The sequence below is a fragment of the Vicugna pacos genome, chromosome 4 (genome assembly GCF_048564905.1).
Source record: "Vicugna pacos chromosome 4, VicPac4, whole genome shotgun sequence".
NCBI lineage: Eukaryota > Metazoa > Chordata > Mammalia > Artiodactyla > Camelidae > Vicugna > Vicugna pacos.
In genome coordinates this window covers 36,543,061-36,564,769 of record NC_132990.1, presented here as the reverse complement: position 1 = coordinate 36,564,769, position 21,709 = coordinate 36,543,061, and the positions used below count along the sequence as shown (strand labels likewise).

The 21,709-nt window shown below is 39.9% G+C and overlaps 1 protein-coding gene and 1 long non-coding RNA gene across 6 annotated transcripts in view; one reads left to right on the top strand and one right to left on the bottom strand.

Annotated features, from left to right (window-relative positions):
• PIP5K1B (phosphatidylinositol-4-phosphate 5-kinase type 1 beta) overlaps nt 1-21,709 on the bottom strand; it is a 404,141-nt gene that overhangs the window by 230,719 nt on the left and 151,713 nt on the right. The window contains exon 1 of one of the 5 annotated variants that reach the window (XM_072959565.1): nt 17,180-17,226. The exons of the other annotated variants lie outside the window; for them this stretch is intronic. The gene's annotated coding sequence lies outside the window, so the exon portion shown is untranslated. Of the gene's footprint in view, nt 1-17,179; nt 17,227-21,709 lie in introns of those variants that run through there. 5 annotated transcript variants of the gene reach the window in all.
• LOC140695846 (uncharacterized) lies at nt 17,316-18,397 on the top strand. The gene is made up of 2 exons (XR_012071676.1): nt 17,316-17,404; nt 17,839-18,397. It is a non-coding gene; the product is annotated as an uncharacterized lncRNA (long non-coding RNA).

The following is a 21,709-nucleotide window of genomic DNA, read 5'->3' as shown; positions in this document are numbered from 1 at the left end:
GAGCAGACCAAAAAGACGTTAAAAAATCATTCTTAAAACGTCCCTTGTTGGTTGGTTGGCTCTTAACTGACAGATGATCTTGTAAAATTAACTGTAAACTAAGAATGAGTCCACAGACTGCGGAGCAGCCACTGTACAGTTTTAGAAATCCATTTTTTTTCCACAAATGTGTCAAGCTGACAAAATAAAAATACAAGCAATTGACAAATTCCTGACATTAAATTTCTAATCCAAGCTCTCCCTTTTTTTGGCCTTGGCAATGGATCAGCTATAAGTTTTTAGAACTAATATTACACCATGCTGATCTGTTAGGGGTCTTAAAGGGTGTTTATGTAAAATATCACAAGGCCAAAGGCCCTAAAGAAGGAAAAAAATCCCAGGAATTTGGCCTTAGGAGTAAAACAACTCATCCAGCTTCCTCCTTCATGCCATTCTTTATGCACGACAGGACAGAGTCCACATCGGCAACATCCCCGTGGGCCAGACGACAGATCAAAGAAGTCACGGCAGTCTACACTGCAGCTCAGAGGCCGCAGCTTCCAGAGGCCAGAAAAGGAGTGTTTTGTCCAGGTGACCCTAAGCCTCCCAGAAGGCATGCAGGGCAATCTCAGCTTTGTTTTCCAGGCTCCCTGAGGACACCCGGGTCAGTGATTGTTGGAGGACCGTGGCGGACCTCGCGAGACCATCCTGGGATTCCTCCACAGCACTCGGGCCATCCGTAAGGGTGCACAGATCACCTCATTCTCAATTCCCACAGCCCAACAGTCCAGCTTTCCTATTTAAATGCCCCACCTCTAAGAAAAACACACGTGATTATAATGTTTAGATAAAAGGGCAGTACAGCATATAAATCCATATATACAGTGGGACAGCAATCACACAAACACAGGAAAACAACTGCAAGTGCCAACTGTGGTTATCTCTACTAGAAGGACTATATTCCTTATACTTTTCAGTATTTTCTACATTGTGGAGAGGGAACCTGTATTATTCATACAGGCCAATTTCCCCCTTTTTTTGGTACAAGAAGAATGTTAACAAAAAGGGTCCATATTATTAAGGTACTTGAATACATTTTAAATGAGCATGCACCTTCGACATTAGCACTGAATACATTTTATAAACTGCTAGTAACGTCATTAAGCAGAGGTATACAGGTAAGTGTAGTTTCAAAGTGCTACCCTGCTAATCCAAAACACAGGATCAGAACTAAAAACAAAAGTGGACCCTTCAGGAAAGTAGTCTTCAAAGTAAGATACAATACACCTAAAACATTTCTCTTCTGAAGTATGAGTGTAAATTTCAACCAATCACACTGTACATCTAAAGTCTCAATAATACCACATGAAAAATTAAGACTTTGTATTACATGAATTTTTGATTCCCTCTTCTAACGAGTATATTTCAAATTATTTCTTGTAGATTTTTAAAAGTTAGCAGGGCAGACAGGTACAAATCATTCAGAATCTAATATAAAGGGTATTTATTTAGATTGATATGTCACCTTTCAGTCACAGAGCTCCAGGCAAATGTACCTACCATTAACACAGAGTTTAACTGCTCTACATCAAGAAGGCCATACAGAAATAACATATTATTAAAAATTTCCTATTTGGAGAGGAAAGAGAGTGGTATTGCCAAAGTACTGCTGGAACAGACTCATACCACGTGTATGGCGAAAGACTAGTGACACTCCCTTTAAAGTCAGCAACCAGATAAGGATGCTTCCTATCACCTTTGTTATTTTAATTTTTTTTCTTACAAGTGTTAGCCAAAGCAGTAAAAAATTACAAATAATGGAAACTGGAAAATATAATTAGCATTATTTGGAAGTGACATGATAAATCACTGATAAAACCCATATAAATACTTGAAAAAAAATTCAGAGTCAATATTCAAAATCCACAGCCTCCCTAATTTCCAGAAATAACCAGCTGCAAAATACAATGGGGTAAAAGTCTCATTCATAAAGGAAGAAAAAGACAGTAAACAAATAAGAATACATTTAAAGAGAGGTATATAGAGCCAACATAAAGAAAACCATTTAACTTTATTGTGGGGCACGAAAGAAGATCTGAATTAATGAAATGAGGCACTGTCCTGCTGCATGTTAAAGCTTAATTGTAAAGATTAGAATTTCCCTTCAAATAAACTTAGAAATATAATGCAGTTACAATTAATACTTCATTATAAGTTGTCTTTAGAATATGACAAATTACTCCAAGGTTCCTTTAGAAGAATAGAGTCAAGAATACTTATAAAAATTTGGCAGAAAGAGATGAGTAACTAGATAGAGCTTGTACTATCAGATATCAAAACATATTATCAAAACGTGTTATCAACTGTAGGAATTGAAACTGATTTTGTTCTTAACAGAAAAGAATGTCCAAGTACAGTCTACAATTCAATTACATTTCAAATTAATGCAAAAAGGATGGATTATTAAATCAGGTTCGTCAACTGGTTACTCATTTTGGAAAAGATAAAGTTGGAGCCCCATCTCTCATCTTACATAAAAAATAAATTTTGGATGCAATAAAATTAAAAATGAAACCACCAAAGTACTAGAAGAACATTAAGGCAATATTTATATAATAATAAGGTGGGAAAGACCTGTCTAAACCTAATACAGGCCAAAATCACAGAGAAAAAGATTAGGTTTGATCACATAAAATGTTAATCTCTGAGAAAAATAAAACCACCAAACATAATACTTAAAGGCAGGCAAATTGAACAAAATATTTGCAACATATGGTAGAAAAGGAATTAAGAACCTTAACCATGAAAGAATTCTTGTGAATTGATAAAGAATTTTGCTTTCAGCACTATTTACAATAGCCAAGACATGGAAGCAACATGTTCATTGACAGATGACTGGATAAAGAAGTTATAGTATATATAAATGCAATACAATCAGTCATAAAAAGAATGAAATAATGCCATTCACAGCAACATGCATGGACCTAGATTATCATAGTAAGTGAAATAAGTCTGACAGAGAAAGATGAGTATCATGTATCACTTGTATGTGGAATCTAACAAAATTACATAAATGAACTTATTTACAAAACATAAACAGACTCACTGACATAGAAAACAAACTTATAGTTACCAAAGCGGAAAGGGGTGGGTGGGGAGGGGTAAATTAGGAGTCTGGGATTTCTAGATACTAACTACTATATGTAAAATAAGTAAACAACAAGGTCCTACTGTATAGCACAGAGAACTATACTCAATATCTTGTAGTAACCTATAGTGAAAAAGAACATATATATACATATTATATACATATATATGAGTCACTATGTTGTACACCAGAAACTAACACAATATTGTAAATCAACTAAATTTTAATTTTAAAAAACAAACAAAAAAAACCCCAAAAAACTACAATGAGGTATTGCCTCACACTGTGCAGAGTGGCAACTATCAAAAAAAAAAAAAAAAAAAAAGGAATGAGAGAAAGAAAGAAAAAGAATTTTGCTTTTAAAAATAGGCAAGTGACATAGACAATTTACAAAAGAAATTATACAAAAAAAATCAAACACACCTAAAATCAAGTATGTGTAAGTTAAAACATGATACAGTGTTTTCAACATTAACACATCAAAGACTTTTTTAACATTTTTTATTGAGTTATAGTCATTTTACAATGTTGTGTCAAATTCCAGTGTAGAGCATGATTTTTCAGTTATACATGAACATACACCTATTCACTGTCACATTCTTTTTCGCTGTGAGCTACCACAAGATCTTGTATATATTTCCCTGTGCTGTACAGTATAATCTTGTCAAAGACTTTAAAAAAGTGATCACATTCAGTGCTTTGAAGCAAACAGGGAATTGGCTACTCCCACTGTTGGTCAGAATCTATATAGAAACCATTTTCAAAGAGTGATCTGGCAATGCACATTTAAAAAACCTAACATTTTACAACTTCACTGATTCAGTAATTGCATTTCCAGGAACCCATCCCCTGGAAGTGACTATGGATGTTTAAAGCATATTTATAATATTTAGTGACTAAAATATATTTCCGACACTGGTAATTTGTATATATTAAGCATGCCCATTAAAAATGCAATGATTAAAAATACTATTGAAGACTAGAGATAGGAAATATATCCAAACTATCATAAGTTTTTAAAAAGCAGAGTTTAGAGCAGTATTATCCTCTATGATTCTGTTTTTAAGAAGATCTGTAATGTATGGAAACAGAAAAGACTGAAGGATACACACCAAAACTATTAAAATTGGTTAGTGAGGTTATAAGAGGTTTTATCTTCTTTTATACTTGTATTTTCTAAATTTTCTACATGAGCGATGTATTCCTTTTATACTAATAAATACCTAACTCTTAGGCAAAGTAGAAGTACAGCAGCAGAATTTTCCTGGAGGAGGATTTACGAAGAGAACTAGCAGATGTCAAGATTCACATGGCTTTACTTGAGTTAGTAAGCTCAGGTACTGGACTTTATTTTTACTGAAAAAAGGTTTTTTTTAATTCTTTTTTTTTTTACTTTATTTTTACATTTCCTTTTCCACATTTTTCCCTCCTGCCTGCTCCCCCTGGGTTATTTCCCTTTTTAAAATATGTCTACTTCTTCCTTTATTTTCACTAAAAAACAAAACAAAATAAAACTATCTTGTTTACTTTGGACACAGTTTGCCAGCCTCATTTTTAAGTCCTGAGATTAATGATCCTGCTTCTTACAAAACCCCTTCAAAGTTTCTAATCTCAACCAATCACACTTTACTACACTGAACTTAAGATACAATAGAATCCTTGTCTGCTCTGCACTCCAGATATGACCCTTTTCCACCTCTTCCATGGCAATATCCTTTCCTCCTATATCCCTTCTCAAGCACTATCATGAAAACAGTATGAAAAGTAGTTAAGAAGAGTATGAAGGATTGTTGTAAGCAGAACCTGCAATAGCCTCTCATCTTTAGGTCAGCTCAAAGCAAACCCACCAACAAATCACTGAATTGGGACATAAAATCGAAAGAGGTGTCACAAGCACACCTCCTCTGTCCCTAGCCCTTAGGAGACTACTCGCCCCATTTGGTAGGAGAGGTAAGAGAAAGCCAGAGAAGAAACGGCTGAAACACACACTGGTAACTAGTGGCAACAGGAGAAATGAAATCTGGGTCTTATGTTCCTGGAAACATAATTTTTCTACAGTATCAAGTCACATGAATCCTTTAAAAAGGTGGAGTGGGGGCAGAGGGACAGAGAGAGAGAGAGAGAAAGGGGGAAAAAAAGGAAAAAAGAAACCAAGTCATATTCCAATGGCTATGGCCGAATGAATTACCTACACGTTTTAACAAATGTTAAGAAACAATATTCTGGAAGAAAAGAGAACCCTCCTGCACTGTTGGTGGGATTGTAAATTGTTACAGCCACTTTAGAAAACAGTATGGAGGTTACTCAAGGAATTCAAAATAGAACTACCATATGATCCAGCAATTCCACTCCTGGGAATACATCTCAAGGAAATGAAAACACTATGTTGATGAGGTATCTGGACTCCCGTGTTCACAGCAGCATTATTCACAATAGCCAAAACGTGGAACAATCTAAGTGCCCACTGACAGATGAATGGATAAAGAAGTTGTGGTATATAAATATACGTATCTATGTATACACACATATACATACACAATGGAATATTATTCCTCCATAAAAATGGAGGCAATCATGCCATTTGTGACAACATCAATGGAACTTGAAGGCATTATGCCAAGTAAAATAAGTCAGACAGACAAGACAAGTACTACAGATCTTACGTATGTGTGGAATCTGAAAGAAAAAGAAAAAAATCAAACTCAAAGAAAAAGAGATCAGACTTATGCTTACCAGAGGTAGGAGGCAGAGGAAGGAGTAATTGTGTAAAGGTGTGAAAAGGTACACACTTCCACTTACAAGTAACTCCTGGATATGTCGTGTATAACATGATTATTATAGTTAACTCTGCTGTGTGTTATACTGGAAAACACTTAAGACAGTAGAACTTAAGAGATTATATCACAAGGAAAAAACTTTTTTTTTCTTTTTTTTGGTATCTGTATGAGACATTTTTTCCTTTTGCTTTCTTTCTTTCTTTTTTTTTGGTATCTGTATGAGATAATGGATGTTAACAACTTATTGTGGTAACCATTTCACAGTATGTGTTAAGTCAAATTATTATGTATACACCCTCAACTTATACACTACTGTATGTCAATGACCTCTCGATAAAACTGGGGAGGGCGGGGAACCACAATTTCCTGGTCTTGCCCCCAGCTCTATGAGTGACTTAACCTCTTCAGGCCCAGGTTACTCATCCTAGAGCAAGTTGAACTTGAGGGTCCCTAACACTGTACAGTTTAACCGCATGGCCATGAACGTGTTACGTTATGAAATCATGAGCAGCACAGAAAACAACATACATTAAATTCAGTGATCAGTTATTGGGCCCCTACTGTAGGCAAGATACCATGATAGACACCGTCGCGGTATAGCTTTGGCCTCTATCTGTGTAACCAATATAGCACCATAAAATTTTAGCTCTGAGAAGGACTGAATTTTATAAACAAGCAAACAGTCACAAAGTGTTGACATATACTGAAATATTAAACTTTTAATACATCTGTAAAGTTTTACAGAGTTATTCCATACATACATATATACACATTTAATACGTCAGACAGTCATATACTTTAATAACTCTTTTGCAGACTAGACCAGGAGTTGGGGAATCTGGTACTGTCAGAAATTATTTTTTTTGAAACGTATTGAGGTGATACTCACATAACATAAAAGTAACCATTTTCAAGTGAACAATTCAGTGGCACTTAGTACATTCACAATGTTGGGCAGCCGCCACCTCCACTAGTTTCAAAACTTCTGCAGCGCAGCAATATCTTCCAGATGAGCCCCACTCCTGATCCTAACTGTTTCTCTATGAAGCCTTTGATTCCCTGAGGAACTTTTGAAGTCATTCAGCATAACTGGGCAACTCTTTCTACTCCAGAACCATTTAACAACTATCCACCTAAGTGTGTGTCAGCAAAGGGAAGAGCCATACAATTACTCAGAAAAGCCAGTCAGTAGAAACATCTATGAGAACCAACTAATGACGCCTTCAGCAGCCAGATGTTTATTACCTGAATCATTCACTGCGTCTATGCTCTCCTTTCCATCTCATAGTGAGAGTCTGCACAGAGCCCTCACGGTGTGCTGGGGCCCCAGCCTACAAGAGACCAATTCACAGGCTCTCTAGGTAGGACCCCCCTTTTGCAGGCAGGGTTTATTACAAAAACTTCTGCATTTACTTGAAACTGACAATTACGGGTATGCTTTACAATTACCATGAATATTTACCTGCTACCTTACAAATATTTATTGTGCTAATCATAAAATCAACCACAGAGATGTGAGGGTTTGGTCCCAGACCACCACAATAAAGTGAAAAGTGCAATGATGCAAGCCACATGAATTTTCTGGGTTCCCAGTGCATGTAAGAGTTATATTTACACTACATTGTAGTTTAAATCTACAATAGCATTATATCTAAAAAAAATGTACATACCTTAAGTAAAAATACTGCTATTGCTAAAAAATGCTAACCATGACCTAAGCCCTCAGTGAGTCATAACCTTTCTGCTGGTGGAGGTTTGAAACACTGCAAGAATTACCAAAATGTGACACAGAGACACAAAAATGAGAAAATGCCATTGGAAAAATGACTGACAGTCTTGCTTAATGAAGGATTCCCCAAACCCTCAATTCGTAAAAAATACAGTAGCTTTGAAGCACAATAAAGTGAAATGCAGTGAAATGAGGTATGCCTGTCCCAGCATTTTCTGAGGGTTTGTCATGCTCCTAACACAGGTCTAAGTGCTTTCAATACATTATTTCATTTAGTCTGTCTTACAGAGGTTATAAGGACAGGTTAAGTGCCCCAAAGCATCCACTTTATATGGAGACAGTCAGAATTAAAAAGATGATCTATTTGACGTAAGAGAGGGGAAAAAAGTGCTCTAATCTGCTAGGCATACTCCTTTCCTGAGACTGCATTGCCAGTAACTATCCCTGAACCATTTCTATGAAGAATTCCCACGGTAGCTGGGATAAAGCAAAGCCACATGGCTTAACTTGGAAAGATGCTTGCAGGCAGTACCAGGGAGAAGGAGCAGAGGTTTCGCACCTTTGAGAGACTCAGATATGCCAACTGTTCATCATCAGCAGAAAAGCATTAGCAAACATTGGTTTCAATCCACGTCAAAGACATTTTCATTTATCCCTATGAAAATACTCAAAAATGTTCCGACTCAAGATGGCACCTTGCCCCCAGTGCCATCTCCAGCACTCCTAATCCTCCTCACCCCAGACTATCTGTCTTCCCCTAGTTCTCATCACCACGTCACCCACGACATCATTTACTTACTCACTGGGTGTATTCTTTCTCTTCTGTGCTAGAATGCAAGCTCACTGAGAATGGGGCGATCTTCGTTTTATTCTCTGCTGTGTCCCCAGTGCTGAGACACAATGGCCTAGGCGCATTCATCTTCCTTACAAAATACTTTCTAACATTTCACCCAAAACTGCTAAACGCTGCTAAATATTTCGCACATTTGAATGGAGACACTGACACATCCACAAGTGGATGTCACAGCTACGTCACTGAGGAGAAAGCTGTAATTATGGAATAAAAGAAATATCACTGACGGATGGAAGAGGGTTTTCTCATTGTCACGGCTTATCCAGGGGATTACACGGCAAGTTCAGTAAGTCTGCATGGCTGACAGGTGATCAGAGGATGCAAATGAGCCGCGATTCCTCAACTGTTAGGCTCGGGACTGGGGAGCAGTGGGGTGAGAGGCCAGGGCAATAAAAGAAGGATGTTTAATTTCAAACACTGCTCTTTAAAACAGAAGTTACTACATATTTGGAAATGTTTCCAAATGCCCATTATTTCTGTAAAGGAAACCACAGAAGACAATGTGATAACCTAGTGTGGCAGAGCACAGGTTAATAATTGTTTTCACTTATTAAACATTTTTCTAGGTACCAGGCCCTGTTTTGAGGCCTTCACATATAGTACATCATTTGAATATCCTCACAACCTGTGATGTAGGTACTATTACTATTGTATAGATACTGAAACGAGGCTCAGAGGGGTTGCCTAACCTGCCTGGGACCACACAGCTACATAGTGATGGAGCTGGGATCAAACCCAGGAGTGACAGTCCAGGTGAGTGGTTCTGAACAGGGAGTGATTTGGTTCCCCAGGTGCTATCTGGCAATGTCTGGAGTTGTTTTTTGTTTTCACAACTGGAGGGAAGGGGCTACTGGCTCCTAGCGGGCAGGAATGCTGCAAAACCTCCTGCAATGCAGCGGACAGTCCCACAACCAAGAATTACCTGGCCCAAAACATCAACGGGCCAAGGGTGAGCAATCTTGCTCTAGAGCTGAAGCTGTCTTTTTCAAATCTTGTTTTTTACTGAAGTATAGTTGATTTACAATGTTAGTTTCAGGTGTACAACAAAGTAATTCAGTTATTCATATACAAACATATATATATATGTATGTTTTCAGATTCTTTTCCATTATATGTTAGTATAAGAAATTGAATATAGTTCCCTGTGCTATACAATAGGTCCTTATCTATTCAGAGCTTAGAAACTTAATCACTGATCTCAAAGTCTGGGAAACACCACCAGGGACACAAGGACTCAAGGCAGAAAACTAAATAACATGCCAGTAATAGGCAGTCAGTATACTAAAAAAAAAAGTGTATTTGTTTTCTGAGAATGTTGTAACAAATGACAACAAACTTGATGGCTTCAAACTACAGAAATGTCTTCCTTCACAGTTCTGGGACCCAGAAGTCCAAAACCAGTATTACTGGGTTGAAGTCAAGGTGTTGGCAGGGCCGTATTCCATCTGGAGGCTCTAGGGGAGAGTCTGGCCCTTGCCTCTCTCAGCTCCTGCTTGCTGCCAGCACTCCTTGGCTGGTGGCCACATCATTTCAGTCCCTGCCCCCATCCTCACATCACCTTCTTCTCTCTGTGTCTCTATGTGTAACCCCCAGCCTCTCGCTTATTAGGCTACTGTGATGAGATTCAGGCCCATTTAGCTAATTCAGGATAATTTCCTTATCTCTAAATCCTTAATTTAATCACATATGCAAAGACTCCTTTTTCCAAATAAAGTAACAGCTATAGGTTACAGGGATTAAGGCACAGATGCCTTTGAAGGGCCACTTTCCAGCTACCACAAGGAGGTATTACACACCCATGTTACCCCTGAAGGAATTTTAAGGCATGTGCCCAAGGACACATGGCTAACAAGCAGTGGAGGTGGGATTTGAACCCATCTCTGACCAGCTCTGAGGCTCATTCTCTTTTCTCTCTACCACAACACTGATGAAGGCTGAAGAAAAGATCTTAAACTAACAGGTTCCAACCTCCGAGTGGGGACTAATGCAAGAGACTAAAAATCCAAAAGTGTTCCAAGCACCGCCAATCAAAATTATGAAAGCACAAACTTCCATGGTGTGAGGGTCTCAAGAATATTTGTGTTACTTCATTATTTTTTTACATAATTTAGTGATCATTTCTTGCCCCTTGGGAGGTATCGCATATAAAGAACGACCTGTAATCCTTGCATCGAACAGCCTACAGCTTTCTTCTCGAGTCTTAAGTAATATGCAACAAATTACAGCTTTAACTGCACATGCTCCTTCAAAATTTGTACTTGTTTATGGACTAAAACCCCACGCTTATTGTAAGACAAAGTGACTGCCAATGGAAGGAAGGATATGGTGGGTCTATGTTGGGTGTAGATGCTGGAGTTTTCATAACATCAGAAATTTTTTTGATATTAAAAATATTTGGTATGCAGCCATAAAAAGGAGTGAAGTATGTATTCATGTTACAACATGGATGAACCTTAAAAACATGTTAAGAGAAAGAAGCCAGATACAATGGGACACACATTGTATGATTCCATTTATACAAGCTTTCCAGAAGAGTTAAGTCCATAGAAACAGAGAGGAGATTCCTGGTTGCCTAGGGCTACAGCGAGTGGAGAATGAGAAGTGACTGCTTAGCAGTATGAGGTTTTATTTTAAAGTGATGAACATGTTTTAGACTTAGATGGAGGTGGTGGTTGCCTCTGTTTTTCACTTTAATATGGTTAATTTTATGCCACATACAGAGGCCCAAACCCTAGGATAGACAGCCCATTTCTTTAGAATATAGTGTTAAATCATATTCTGGTTCAATTCCTAGAATGGTGGCACCTAGCCAAGAAATCATGATCCATTTTCCATGACCTTGGACAGCATCTGTCATCTACTACACTACTTTTTGGACTTTCATAAGAAGTCTTAAGGAACAGGAAATCATAAAGATTTTAAATTCACTTTTTAATATTTACAAATAATATAAGAAATACTTGTTGTAAAAAAGAGTTACATTTGGCCAAAATTTATAATCAAGTAACATCAAGGATAAAAACTTAACCTCCCACTCTCCTAAAATAAGTTGCCTATTTGGCTTTTCCTATTAAAAAAAAAAAACCTGATGAGATAATAAAATGAAAGTGCTCTGCCAACCCTGAAGCACCTTGCAAATGTAAGGGATTATTATTAGTGTAAATAATGATAATCATCAAAAGGACAGCAGAAGGTAAAACACTGCCATGTGGCAGTTCACACTTTAAAACGACACAGCAGTAATAACTCACCAAAGATATGGGTGGTCAATTACTGTACAATCAACAGACAGTAATTAAGCAACAAACGTCAACAGCTGCAGTTTCGATTTGATAATAACCAGACAGAACAGACCAGAAGAATGTGCACGCCTGAGATAAGAGTCCCTCTTTCTGAAGTGAGTACCTCAGGGTTGTGGCCTCAGGGAGTCTGGACTGCCCCAGGGGCCCTCCACCAGTAAAACTTGTCAAAAAAAGAATGTAAAGTTCTCTGACTGAGGCCGGTCGCAGGTGGTGGGAGGGTTGTTGATCAGCCGGGGAAAGAATGAAAGTAAAGGCGATCCCCAAGCCTAGTTCAAGCCCAGCATCTTCCTTCATTAGAATCTAGCAGCTACTGCTCCCCCAGGAGGCAGATCCCACCACCCAGGAGCCCCCAGATGTGGGCTGAAGGCAGGGAGGGGACCGGCCACCTATAAACGCACCACATTCACAGGGCTGACTCTTAGAGAGGGATTCTCTTGCACTACACCAGGCAGGAGAGATTCTGGGCTGGGAACTAGTCTTTCCATTCCAAATCGGGTCTTGGGTCCTGTTGCTTTTGAGCAATTTGGAAGTGGTGAGCCAGGCCACAGCCTTGCTGTGAGGCCAGAGGACAGCTGTGATGACATGGACAAGCCCAGGAAAGAGCTGAGAGTGCTGATCTCTGGACCATGCTGGCCACCAACCCATTTCATGACCTCACACCTAGCTTCTCTTCCTTGATGTGGTTATCTGTGAAATGGGGCAGTAGCCCTGCCTGGCCCTGCCTGCCTCAAAGTTCTTGTTAGGAGAGACTAAGCATGCATAAGACAAGACACTATAAACCCCTTAGAAGGAAACACAGGCAAAACTTTCTCTGACATAAATCTTAGCAATGTTCTCCTAGGGCAGTCCACCCAGGCAATAGAAATAAAAGCAAAAATAAACAAATGGGACCTAATTAAACTTATATTCTTTTGCACAGCAAAGGAGACCATAAACAAAACAAAACAACAACTTCTGGAATGGGAGAAAATATTTGCAAATGATGCGACTGACAAGGGCTTAATTTCCAGAATATATAAACAGCTCATACAACTTAATAATAAGAAAATAAACAACCCAATCCCAAAATGGACAGAAGACCCCAACAAGTAATTCGCCAATGGATACATACAAATAGCCAATAGGCACATGAAAAAATGTACAATATCATTAATTATCAGAGAAATGCAAATCAAAACTACAGTGAGGTATCACCTCACACCAGTCAGAATGGTCATCATTCAAAAGTTCACAAACAATAAATGCTGGAGAGGCTGTGGAGAAAAGGGAATCATCCCACACTGCTGGTGGGAATGTAGCTGGTGCAGCCATTATGGAAAAGAGTATGGAGTTTCCTTAAAAAATTAAAAATAGACTTACCACGTGATCTAGCAATCCTACTCCTGGACATACATCTGGAGGGAACTTTAATTCAGAAAGATACATGCACCCCAATGTTCATAGCAGCACTATTTACAATAGCCAAAACATGGAAACAACCTAAATGTCCATTGACAGATGACTGGATGAAGAAGCTGTGGTATATTTATACAATGCAATAGTATTCAGCCATAAACAAAGAATAAAATAATGCCATTTGCAGCAACATGGATGGACCTGGAGATCGTCATTCTAAACGAACTAAGTCAGAAGGAGAAAAATACCATATGCTATCACTTATATGTGGAACCTTAAAAAAAAAAAGAGACACAAATGAACTTATTTACAAAACAGAACAGACTCACAGACATAGAAAATAAACTTATGGTTACCAGGGGGGAATGGGGGTGGGAAGGGATAAATTGGGAGTTTGGGATTTGCAGATACTAACTACTGTACATAAAATAGATAAACAACAAGTTTATGCTGTACAGCACAGGCACTATATTCAATATCTTGTAGTAACCTATAATGAAAAAGAACATGAAAAAGAACATAAGTAAGTATATGTATGACTGAAACATTATGCTTTACACCAGAAACTGACAACTTTGTAAACTGACTATTTAAAAAAAGCTATTACACATTGAGTTAAAAAAGAGAGTGTGAGCATGAAAGTGAGAGTGAGGGGAAAGGGGGACAATAGTGAATAGAAAAGTACACAAAGTTCAGCCTACTGTCAGCACTTCCTAAACTCCACCTGTACATACAAGCAACCAAGACCCCAGATTTTAAGCATTAACATGAAAGAAGAGATACATTTGGGAAATGATGGCTTAAAGTTGACTTTTATTCCTGCCTTCATTCATTTATTCAACAAATATTTCATAAGGATCAATTAGGCATGTATTACTGAATAAAACTGACTTTTCCTTCATGGGGTTTACAATCTGATGGGTGAGAAAGAGACTATAAATGTGTGTTGTGAAAGAAATAAGGAGAATGCAGGGATAGTAAATTAGGGGGAGGGAATAGCTACTTGGGTTGGAGGCGGGGAAGGAAACCTATTCTGGGGCAGCAACATTTAAGAATCCTGAAGGCTCAGAAGAAGCCAGCAATACAAAGAAGGGACGGGGAACAGGGAGGGAACATCTCACAGTGGGGTCGGAGATATAGCATGAGCCCAGGCCCTGGAGGAGGAAGGTCAGGAAAGGAAGAGATTAGGGCAAAGGGGTGGGTACGGGAAGCACTGCCTCCTGAAAGAGTATTAGAGGATGTCAAAATGGACCAGTCAATCATTATGACACACAAGATCTCAGATTCCAAAGTGAAGTGCCAGGCCGAGATGTAGTTCTTCAGGGGACAATAACCCCAAACCCTGTTCACTGATCTTGAGCTCCTCGCCCACAGTGAAGGTGCAAACTGGTCAGGCTGGTGGCTAAAGTGTGGCTAAACTGGTGGCTAAAAGGACAGGATACAAAAGTAAGCAGGGTACAGTTCCGCTCGTAGTGTCATGGGTTTTGGAAGAGATCGGATTAGCGGCCCTCCCCCCACTAGCCTAGTGAGGGACCTCAACAGGACGAGCCAGAGAGCAGGAGATTCCTGCAACATGAAGACACGGTGACTTCATTGGTGACTTCTGCCTAAGAAACCTAAAGGACTAGAAGTAGGCCGGCCAGATACTGATGGACAAGCCAAAGGAAGTAGCAGGTGCACTGGGATCAGCCTGCAATCCTCAAGTTTGTGGGGAAAGATGTGTGAGTCTTGCCCAAGGACCAGACATGGCCCATGCCATGAGCACACATGAGGGGCTGTATCAGGCTCCGCCCAACAAGAGCCACCTCTTACACAGCAATGGAACCAGAAGACGGGAGTCCACACGAACCAGGGGGCTTTCTAGAGACTGTGAAAGGACACAGTACAACAGTCACACCAAGGAACCTGAAGGTAAGAGGTCCCCAGAAACAAGGTAGGGAGGTATCTCTGAAGAAGCCACAAAAGGGTTCCACCAGAGAAAGAATCGATTCTAAACACAACACAAAGACAGCTTTCCTGTGACACTGCCTGCCAATCAAAATTTTCTAGCTCCCCTTCCTGTCCTCCCCACCTCTCCCCAAGCTGGAAGTGATAGCTACTGAGTAAGCAAGAGGAAAAGGGTCCCACCACAGCCCCTTCTCCCAGCAACAGGCCCCCACTGGAGGAAGGGGAGCAGTTGTAAGTAGGAACGAAGTTGGAAGCTGGAAGCTTTGAGTATTGCCTGATACTAGGCATTTTCAGTATTTGGCACATTAAACTGGGACTTTTTATTATGTAAGAGGAATCAGAATAGTCATGGGATATGTTTTCATCCAGAAACAGGGGAAATGCTTTCCCCTGAATAAATTTTAATGGGAGAGTGGGAGACTAGATAAACTTGTTTTTTGACGGTCTCTCATGAAATCTACTTGTTGGAGGCACATTACACATGAAACTGCTTTATTGCAGCACATCTCATGGAAAATGGACTTTCCAGAAAGGAGTTCTGCTGTGCCCCAGCTTGAGCACGAAGATCCCCGCCGTTACTGAGTTCCCCCGGTAACACCCTCCAACCTTGGCAGGACCATGCAGAGTCTTCAGCAGCTGTAGCAACTGATGCTACTGACCTGCTGCCCACAGCAGAGGTCTCGCCCCATACTGTCTCCTCCTCTTCCAGAAACACACACGGTTCAGGAGGGGATCCCTGCCACCAGGAGCCACCACCATGCTCACCTCTGATCCACATGAAATAGGCTCTGAGTTCCCAACTTTGAGCCTCACAAGTGTTCTCCTTAGATGTCACCCTTATAGGATTCCTTCCACTGAGATCCAGCTGAGAAGCCCAGATCTAACAGTAAGCCCAAGGATATCAGTCCCAAGATGGCGGCCTCTCTACCTCCTTCCATTCATTCTCCCTTTGTCTTACGGGTCCATGAGAAGCTTATCTGAGAACGCAGAGTAGTAAAATATGAAACAGACCTCATCTTCAATAAACCAGCACTTTGGTCCAGCAAATGTGCAAAGTCAACAGTTTCAGCATCATATATTGAGTAGGTTTTAGCAAATCAACACACACTGGCCGAGTCTTTATGTTACTAGAAACATTTCTACCAAATACATGCTATACGTGATATATATGTCCTACCTTGAAGAGCATTTGTTTAAAATCAAGACAATTTTAAAAGATGTTTCTGAGCCTGCCGTCTACTAAGTTTTGAGCTCTGTAAAGGCAGAGACTGTCTCATCTGCTTTTGTGTCCCTCGGGGTCTAGCATGGAAATTGGGACATAAGAAGGTTCAATAAATTCCTGTGGGCTGATACGGGAATGAACAAACAAATGAATATCCTGGCTTACACTGTAAACTAGATTTATGAAGATACTGTAAAGGAATGTTTTTAAAGAGGGAGGCGACCTGCTATCCACCATTGTTGACTATTCCATTCTATTCTCCACTGACAATTTTACTATGCGCATGTGAATCTTCTAACTGGATACTTTCATGTTATTTTGTATACAAGATTTTTCTAAGGCTACTCTTTCTCTAGGCCCCTGAGACCAGGTCGACTGCCCATTCACCCCCACAGAGAAACAGTCACAATGCATCGTGGTATGTGACTCCATCTAAGGGATCCAAATTTCAGGTCTCTCAGAGGGAATAACACTGCTTTAAAACAGATACGTTGAAAAGAATCGACTTTCACCTCTTTGCAGAGGGATCTTTGGGGGCGAAGCAGAAAGAGGACAGGTTCGCTAGCATATAGTTGGGCGGTGTCAGGCACCAAAGAAGAAGGTCACAGGATCTGGAGTTAGGTCTGCAGCCAGTCACGTCTTGGCTCTGCTGGGCCTCAGCTTCCTCATCTGTGAAATGGAGACCGTCATGCCTATCTCGAAGAGCTGCTGTGGGGAGAAGGTGGGAATGTATGGGGGCTCTCGTTACAGTACCTGACACATAATATGGGCTCAAGCAGTAGTTTTGTTACCATTATCTACACATAAAGAGAATCACAGACACCTACCTGCATATTTAAAGATGATTTTATATATGGGTGGCCCACAACTCTTAAAGGAGTTGAGATCCAAGATTCTGCTGTTTGGAACTTGGAATGCATTTTCCCGTAGGAACAATGCTATCACAGAATTTTAGAATTAGAAGGGGCCTCAAAGCTCATCCAGAGATGCAGTACAACTTCCCACTTAATGGAATATTTCCTAATGTAGGCTCCCTGGTGTTTAAGTTTCAGGTAAGCCCATCATAACCAGTATGACCTTATAATGGAGTTAAAACACTGCACGCAAGACAGGAACGCAAGCAATAGAAAATAGTAGAAAATTATTCTGAAATGTTGAGCCATAGTTCATCTTCACATGTTCTTCTAACCTTAGTTAAGATTATCTTCCCACTCAGAAATTCCTTGATGTAGAAAATGGGGAGACAGTTTCTTATTTCTTATCTATCCCGCCCCTCCTCATACCCAACACCTGCCACAAAAAACTTCCTGTTAATATGTGATGGGAACTTTATCTGCAGCATGAACAAAATGCAGCAGGCCCCGGAAGGAGAGAGAGATAACTGGGGGGAGGGAGGGGGGAAGGGTGTTCAAAATATGGGTGTGGAGCAGGGCACAGGGAGGAAGGCCTTGGTTAACAAGTTCCCCTCCTTCGTCTCTTTGCTCAGCAAAAGCTGGTTGTGCCCAAATCAAGACTATCGGCAGAGGTCATTTGAGACTCCGATGGATCATATGCAGATGCCATTTTTTAAGGATTAATCTGTCAACCTCAGTCTGACCCCTGGCTTGACCCACGCTGACCCCATGCAGTGGGCAGCCAAAAGCCACAGAGTGGTATTCTGTCCTGCTTGTCTTTGAAATGGCAGAAGCTGGCTGTTTTGTACTTACAGGATGTTCACCAGGTAAATGTATTTAGCTTGGCAAGTGCCTATAATGTTGTCTCCAAGATGGAAAATTCAGAAGAAACTGCAGAAATGACCAAGGGAATCTGGTTTTCCATAAACGTTCTAAGCACTACTCAGATGATGTGGGATAACACTCAAGACATAATGTTAAATGAAACAAGTAATTTTATGTAACGATATATACAGTATGAATTCAACTTTGAATACATGTACACACGATGTTTCCCACATTCTTACATAACTTTTTAGAAAAAAGATGGGATGAAAAGACTCCAAAACATGATTTTGTCTGTGTTATGGAAATACAGGGTGTGTTTATGTATGTATGTCTGTGTGTGTATATTTATTTATAATTTTTGGTGCTTCCCAAGTTTGGTTAAATGAGCAATTATATTTAAAGGGGTAAAGTGGCATTTAGAAGCACTAATTAGAGATGTTAAAGCTAAAAGGATCCTTAGAAATGACCTAATCCAACACTGCCTCCAACCCCTCTTAATTTTATAGGGAAAACACCTCTAGCCCCTCAGGTGTCTTATGAGCTTAATGTCTTATAACTAGTGGAGAACTAGCCAAACTGTGGCTTGAACTCAGACCTTGTGACATTTATGGTCTGTACCACTCCCATGATATCACAGTGCCCTACAGTCAGGGAGTAATGAACTTCAGAAGGAAATACTCCATAAGGAAGGAGCAAGTCTAACTGTGCACACCTACACTTCTCACTAAATAAATATTTGCTGAGAGTCATGTCATAGTTTTATGACATGCAAACAACTTGGTTGCTAAAGGAGCTCTGCTGACTTCATCAGAGCCATCTACCGACCCAGAGTCCTGGTTTCAACATCTTTACTCCTGCACTGCAGAGAAGCCCACCTTCGAGACCTTCAAGACAGAAGTGTATCAGAAGGCACCTCTGTCCTTAGCCTAGACATCTCTTGTGACAAGGGAAGAGAAATGGCTTATTTTCTGTCTCCGACTGTTGCTAACGACACATGTAACAGTCACTTAACTTCCATTCCATCCTCTCATGCTGTATTAGAACTACTTAACATTTATGCAGCCCCAAAACACATGGAGAAAGCAGACAGACTGAAAACCTTCTTTAGAAGCACTCTTATCCTAAAGGTTTTAAGTACTTCCTATTTATAAACATGAATATTTTATTATTTTTAACAATATTTTATTGTTATTAGGAACAGAGCACCATCTAAATCTGACAAAAAGATCCCGTTTCCAAGATCTTTTATTTCCTAATGGAGGAAATTCAGACATTTGGGCAAACACAGGGTATAGAGCAGCCCTGGGCCACACGGAAGTGGCCTCCCATTTTGCTCTGCTTATCTTGAGCTGGTTGGGCTGGGAAAGCTTTTTAGGCAAGGGGTGGGAAGGTGGCTTCCAAGGACAGTACCAGAGGACTGGCCACAGGTGGCAAGTCAAAGAACCGATTTTCAGATAGGCAAAGAGAATTTAACCCTGGTCAAAGGCACAACAGGTAGGTTTCCTACCCACTGTGCTAACCAGAAACATAGTATGTGACCCCAAGATAGACTTACGGTGGGCAGAGAGCACGCAGGAGTCTAAACAATACATCAGTTGCCTGGGTTAAGCAGTAATTAACTTAGACTTAGAACATGAAGTTATTAGCTGTGCATGTCACTCGAAATAACGTAAAGCTTAGACCACGCAGAGGCACAGCAAAGCAGGAAGTATCGAACGTAGGCTACGAAAATGCTGACTCTGGAAGAATTTATGGTAGAAGAAGTCTAAGAATTTTGTTAAGAGCAGGCTGAAAAATCCTGCAACCTGAGGCAAAATATTCCTCCCATGAAAATTATTTCGATATAGAGGGAAGCCCTCAAAGGAAACTGAAATTTGTATGTTTAACTATAAATGCTGAAGCCTTAAATATTTTAAAGATTTAAGGAAAGAAGGTAATGTGCCAAAGATCTCTCTGCTTTATTTTGTCAGTCAAAATAAAAACATCTAAAATGGAACAAGGACCATACCAAGGTATCTCTCAGAGTCTCAACTCTTAAGAATTTAATCCACATAGATAAGGCAAAAGAAGCAAAAGGCTAGATTGTATGAAGATGCATGACACAATGTGTTCTAGAAGAGCAAAAATAAAAAAAAAAAACACTAGATCATGCTGATGACTAACCAGAGGGGGAAATTAGACTAGACAAGAGTCAATTAAATCACATGAAATATTTTCAACCCCTTTAGAAACTGTAACATGGAAGATATACATTAGGAAAAACAAAGTTTAAATATTCAAAATTAAACATTCATTATGGTTACAACTAAGTCAAAATAGTGGTGCTGGGGAGAAACCTAGCAGAAGAGGCAAGGATCAGGGGTTAATGGCCGCCAGGATGGTTCAGGGTAAGCTGATGGAGGATGAAGATGCTGAAGGCAAGGGTCGCCTGGGTAAAGCCATGGGGAACTTTTTGGGCTGGTGAAGAAGGGGCTCCAGTCTCATCCAGAAATCCCAAGGGTTGGGCCTGTGGCCTAAACAAAAAAAGACGTAGGTCTCCTAAGGACAGCGCTTCATTACCCTGGGAAAGAAGGGTTGAAAATAAGGATGGGCTAACAGAGTCCCGAAGGAGGGAGACCTGAAGGAACTTGCAGATTAAAAGAAAATGGAGCCCATTTCAGAGAGGGCCTGATAAGATCTGTTTAATCCAGAAAAATCTGGAAGGTGCCATTTAGTCTAGAAATTTGGCCAAATTTACCAAGGAACCTGAGGATGAACTCGTAACATTCTGATACAACATGAGGGCGGGAATGGGGCAAAATGATTAGCTTCCCCCACCCCTTGCCATCCCCAACCTTCAGATAAGAAAACTAGGACCCAGAAAGGTGATGCCAACTGCTTGCCCAAGCTGACAACAAGTTGATGGCAGGGCCAGGGTTAGCACCCAGGTCCTTCCTTCTCATTCCAGCAATTTTTTATACTTTGTTCTCATATCAACCATGTATAGGTGGACCCAGCATTCTCCCACCAAACATGAACTAAACATGAAATAATCATTTTCACCATGCAAGTACTACTGCTTTCATCTTAAATTGGGGGGATATTCAGGAAAGCCAAACAAAGAAGAAAGTGAACTGCAGTTTCAGTTCTAAAAACCTCAGTTTTTAAAAAATTCTCATCATTTCTAATAAATCTATCTAGTTGGGCTTGGCCCATCTTCATAGTTGGTGGATACCGATTTCATAGTGTGACGCCTTATTCTCTGGGTTTAGCTAACCCACTGAACTTTGTATCATCAATCCCATAAAACATATGACTTTTAACAGATTTCTATCCAAGTTTTAAGGATCTTTTTTACTTTGGGGGTCAAAGAAAAAATAGTTCTGACAGTAGAAACTTCTTTCCAAACTGACATTCAGCCGTTAATTATGCTATGGCATATGAACAGGGTCCGCTGTGAATTTAATTATTCCATCATCCTCCAACTTTCCCCTATCATGCGCCTAAGGAGAATTGTGAGATTTTTGTCAAGTGCTTCAATGTCTATGTCATTCTCTTCCTCTATCCATCTAAAACCTTTATCTAATAAAAAAAAAAAGTCACTCCATGTTAGTAAAATTATGCTGGTTCCTAGGGGTCAATGCAATGCCTTCTACA